The sequence below is a fragment of the Mustela putorius genome, unplaced genomic scaffold, assembly GCF_011764305.1.
Source record: "Mustela putorius furo isolate JIRA1106 unplaced genomic scaffold, ASM1176430v1.1 tig00000721_pilon_pilon_pilon, whole genome shotgun sequence".
Taxonomy (NCBI): domain Eukaryota; kingdom Metazoa; phylum Chordata; class Mammalia; order Carnivora; family Mustelidae; genus Mustela; species Mustela putorius.
In genome coordinates this window covers 3,969,064-3,975,063 of record NW_025421456.1, presented here as the reverse complement: position 1 = coordinate 3,975,063, position 6,000 = coordinate 3,969,064, and positions in this window count along the sequence as shown.

Below are 6,000 nucleotides of genomic sequence, written 5' to 3'. Positions count from 1 at the left end.
GACACTCCCTTTCCCATACACCACAGTCTACTCTCCACTAACAAAGCTGGTGTGCCTGAGCCCTTAGGCTTTTGAATTTGTGACCTCTTCCATTACTCTAAGGCATCCTATCCAGAAAAATTAGAAGGTAAAATGTTCTCAACTTCATAAACATACAGTGTGTCAAAACTATAAGAAAGGGTGTAATGTGTACCTTTTCCTCAATGGTTTCCTCTTGGGAACGACCCAAAGTTTGTGAGGGTTTGGAGAACAGCCTAGGGCCTTCAATTAAAATAGTTTTGTCTTTGGTTACTACCGGAATAAACCTGTAAGCAGACAGCTGTTTCATGCCAGCTGAAATTCTAGTCTTGGGTGGGATGGCAGAGGTTTACGACTTCAGATGAGAAACAGGCAGGAACGGATTATATTCTTATGCCAAGTTTCTTTCTTTATTGCCATGGAAGCACGAAGAGAAATGCAGAAGGGGGAAAGCTTTGCTAGACCCAATGTTTCACTCGGACTTTCTGCTAGGCATCAGGAGCTACTCAAGATTTTGCAAACAATTTTACAAGAAAATCATGGCTATAGAAAACTCCTAAAATTAAAACAGAACTGGAAAAGAATAAAGACCATGCATTTGTCTTTAAACTCAGAAGTGGAACCCCCCGGGATTTGGTATTCTATAACAAGACTGGAAACATTATTAATGTTAATAAATAAACATCTGGATTGACTTGCAGTCTAAATTTAAGTGTCCTAAATATTTTGGCTCCATTATAACTATATGCATTTTCCAAAATTCTCCATTGTTTCTTCTGTCTTTAGCCTACATTTCATTTTCTTCTGAGTCTTTTAACGCAGGTTTTGTTTTTCCATGAAAATGGACCCTGTTATATAAATGTTTAAGCACCCAATGTCCATAAAAGATACAGAATTGGTCTTGATTTCATCCTTCATATTGCACAGTCTGGGTTCTTTACAGACTCATATCCTCCTAATTGAAACCATATAATCACACCATTTGCTTCTCTTCCATTCATGTAATGCTTTGTACTATAGATCATCACAAGAGTGCCAAAATTTACCAACTAAAATTTCATTGAGCTAAAATTAAAACTTAAGGTCATGACATTAATTCCACATCTTACTGTAAAATTTAGCCAGTGTTAGTCTAGTTTTGGATCGTGTTGGGGAGAAAACATACAATATGGTGGCCTAAACCAGATTAAGCCCTAATCAGGGCCAAGTTTCACTTAGATCCTCAAGTGTACTCCAAATGCAAGAGTAAATGTGAAGTAAAGGTCAGCAAAACACACCTCCACCAAGAAAAGTGCAATAAAACCAATGCAAAATTAAATAAGCCAGCTACAGAGAATTCTACTCCTACACACAATGCTTCGACTCAATCTGTTCCTCACCACCTCCTTTTGAGCATGTTCGTCTCCAGTCCCCGGGCTGCTCTTGCTGCCTTGAGTCTTTCTCTAGTTGTAAGCCAAGGGGTTGCTATGCGAAGTCCCAATGCATGGAACCAGAGTTAATCATTCACAGGCCCTTTTGCCTGAAATAAGATGCTTTTCATTTCCCTTGGCTTATGTGAATAATGAAAAAAGAAAACAAACAAAGGAGATAACTGCACTATGTTAAAAGATAATCCCTTAGCATAACTGTTGTCTAGAAGGCTGAGCACCATAGGCAGGCAAAAATCCAGTCTGCATTCAGCCACCACGTTGACATTTATTTATAAGAGATTATGCCATGACAGAGCTTCAAGTCGTTTAGAAATGCTCCCATTTCCCAAGGCCTCCACGATATTTATATGCAGGATCCCATATTATTTTTCCTGGTGTTATGGCAACAAAGATTTCCATGTTTACAGAGCTATCAAGTTCTGACAGGCCAGGCTGGGGACTTGGCCTCACTGGCTCACATTAAAATGAAATGAGGGACTTGGGGAGCAGGGCAGACGCGCAGCTGTCTGAACAACTAATACCTGAGCAGAAGAGACCAAGGAAGCAGCCAAATGGTGCTAATCAACTCACAGAGCCACTCTCCCCCCAGGGAATTCACCTTCATGATCCTGCGGTTTAAGGACAAAGGACCCTGAACCTAGAAAGTCCCATTAAACCCGAAAGAAAGCAAACCCCAATTCCTACTACAGTTTTGGACTCCGCGTGGATTTTTAAAGCTCTGTTGAATACGGGATGTTGGAGTCCATTATTAGGCCTCTGGGGTAGTGGAAGGGGAAATGAAAATTCAGTGGGTGAAGAAAGGGAGAGAACAAGTACTCTCTCTGTGCCCCCTTTTTGTTTTTAACTACACAGTAGAGAGCAAGGTCAGCCCAGCTTACCTTCACACCTAACTCAATCTTTGCCCATAGCTTAGAGGTTTCCAGTATACTCTGACTCTGGGACTAATTACGGTATGAAGCTGGCTATGAAAATGTCCTAAAAATACCTGTATCTCACAAACTAGATTATCTTGAGAATTTGCCTCCTACTCCATGAAAATAACTTCATGCACGTGTAACCTCACCATCAAAGTTTCTCTGCACTGAGCTGTATTCTAGTGCACTGTACAATGCACTAGGGATTGCCCAGACTCCTCCATAACCCCAGAGGACTGAAACATTGGGCTAAAAACAAGACATTAAAAAACAAGTCCTCCCAAACATACCCTTTGTATATCTTGCTTATGGTTGAAGCAAGAAATAAAAGCTTAACCTCAGCTATAAGAAGCCACTACTTTCCAGTCCTAGTTGTGGGCCAGGGAAAGAATCAAGTCAGGGCAAAATGAAACAAGAAATGCTAAGTCAAGTGTCTTTCTTTCTCTTATTCTTTTTTTTGTGTATGCGTGTTCATAAGATTATTGGTACTCACTTGGTCACAAAAGTGTCAGGTGGGTTTTACAAGCATGTGTTAATTTTTTTTTTTTTTAATTTGAGGTTTTCTTCTGTTTAAAATTGCAAACAGCAAGAAATATGCATGTGTCCTAATGCTCAAGATGAACATTCCAACAAATAATAAACTGTGACTTACCATGTAACATAAGACATGTGAAAAAAGTTTTATTGACATGGTATGGATTTTCTACTTATATAAAATAAATGTTAAAGTATTGGGGGTAAGGTATTAATAATAATTGCAATAAACGTCTCTCTATGTATTTTTGGATAAACTACAGCTGTGTAAAAAATAGATAGAAATGAGTAAGTCTGACGTCATGATCTCTCCCTTTGGAAGTTAATGGTGTTGACAGGGCTGTCTCCCAAGACTAGTCGGAAAGACTAGTTGGAAACCTGTGAGAGAAGAACAGAACTTTGTACTCTATATCCACATCAGGCCCATCCTCTCAATAGCAACTGTGACAATGGTTTGCAATATCTGTTGTTATCCATGACTTTCTTTCTTCAAAAGCTGACTTTGCTCATAGTTTGCCAGTTCCCTTGGTATCCTGGCACACAGACTAGTTTATCCATGGCTGGTCTTCCCAATAGTCAGAGATTAAAGGATATTGTTTGAAACGATGCTTTAGCATGTCCTTTTATTTCTTCTGGTCAACCCACTTCAGCTTACCACCCAGCAGCTGCAAAGGCAGCTGACATTAACATCTTCATCATCATGAAGAAAAGAATTTATTACAAACACAATTAATGACCCAGAGAGTTTCCTAAGTACTCATTCGAGAAAATTACATAAGCTTGAGTCTTCCCATGAACTCTGCAAATGTGTTATTCATTCATTTAACACATATTTTTTAGCTCCTAACTTATGTATGGCACTGTACACAATACACTAGGGATGCAGTGATATGTAAAGTAAACAGTCTTTTCCTCAACTGAGTTTAAACTCTATGGTGAGACAGTCAACAAACACGGGTAAATCAACCAGTAATACCATTGCTAGTGTCAAATATGGTAAAAAGGAAATTAAGAGACTATTATGATAGTCAATATGGAATATCTTCAGATATTGGATGCTTAAGCACTTCTTCCCTGAATGACATTTAAGAAGAGACATGTTGGATAAGAAAACAGTTCTGAGAGGCACCTGAGTGGCTCAATTGGTTAAGCAACCGATTCTTGATTTTGGTTCAGGTTATGATCTCAGGGTCATGGAATCAAGCCCTTCACTAGGTTCTGTGTTGGGCTTGGAGCCTGGTTGAGATTCTCTCTCCTTCTGCCCTTCCCTGCATATGCTCTCTTTCTCCCTCTTTCCCTAAAAAAAAAAAAAAAAAAAAAAAAAAAAAAAAAACAGCTCTGAAACTAAACAGACTGGAAGCATTCCATTGATGGTAAACTTAATGCTGTTTAGGCCTCTTAGTGACTACTTATAAAGTCAAATAAAATATTTCTGGCACATTTTAAATTTCTGTCTTGTGGAAGATTAAATAGGATGATCTGGGGGGGAGACTTATGTCTTTATCCAAACCTTGATACTACAGTGTTAACTGATTCCATCTGTTGACTTCTTGTGGATATCTTGGCTTTCATAACAAAACCAGGGCCTTCCTTTGCTGAAGATACAGACAAGAGGTTTTTAACCTGGCAGATTAATAAGGGATTTCTCTGAGTATCCATCCTGAATTTATACACAAAATAAACTGTGTATGATTCACATATACAATTTACTAGTGAGAACATCTAGCACTTTTATCAGATTTTTAAAGGGTTCTGTGACCTGAAAAAGGATAAAGCTACTCAGAAAGAATAGTCAACATGGTTTATTGCTCTAGAATCTTTCAAAGAGCTGACTTGTTCTACTTGGGCCCTCCACTGACTGAATGAGGCTCACCTACATTATGCAAGGCAATCTGTTTTTACTCAAAATTTACCAATTCAAATTTCAATCTCATCTAATAACATCCTCACGGAGACATTCCAAAATAATATTTGACCAAAGATCTGGAATCCATGGCCTAGACAAATTGACACATAATATTAACCATCACATATATAGTCCATCCTGAAGGACAGTGGCCCGGACTTACCGGGTATAATTTCCAGGCTGATGCCTTACCTATCCCTGCAAAAGACTATCACAAAGCTTTATCAGGCCACAGTTTCTGGAGGATGGAACTTGTAATATGACAGGATCCTATCCTCATTTATCCACTGCTACACCTCCTTTGCAGTAAGGTAGATCCTTTGTTTCAAAGAAATGTTAAGTTAGATCTCATGTAGATAAGTCAGATACTCTGTGAGCCCTTGGATAGAAGGGAAGCCAAGAACTACAAGCAGGAAAGAAAATCCATACCCATGAATACATGTAGATCCTAGTCATGAAAAATCACTGCTCTCTCCATGACAGGAAGTGTCCAATGTAAATAATTTGCCACTAAGTGGTTTGTTGGTCTCTTGGAGGAATAGTATTACACTGGGGGTTCAGCATCATATTATATTAGGGATCTCTGCTGCTGATAAGTTGCACATTCAGCCAGAATAGCTGTAAGAACATATCCCTTTTGTTTCTGCCACCTTGTTACACCCCACTCATTTTGGTAGCCAAAGACAACACTCCAGGGTAGCCAAAAACAAAAGATGGATGGCGTCTACTGGATAAGTCACCCTGTTCACTTGATCTACCACTGGCTGGTGTCTCATGGGCATTAACATGCAATAGAAAAGTAACAACACTTTGTGCCCACTCCTATAAGTCCATCCAAGCTGCCTCTAATCAATCCATCCTCTTGTCCTTAATCTTCCAATCTTGCTGCTTTCAGATACCTGACTAAATAGCTAAACTAGTCTCCACTACCCCGGAGTTTGAATATGTCCTTACATTGATCCACTTTTCCTTCCAGACAAAGTGGATAACCAGCTATCTTGCCCAAGGCCCTGCCTACTGGAAGAATTTCTTTCTACCACTGTTCTTCTGGGCCACTCATGAATGATATTTACAGAAACATCCTACTGAGCAGACCTGTCTGTAAACAAAGCTCCGTATTTTTTCCTCCTCCAGCAGCTAGTCACAAGGCTCTAGGCATAAACTGAGGAAGAAGCATTAGTGCCATAGAAACATGAGG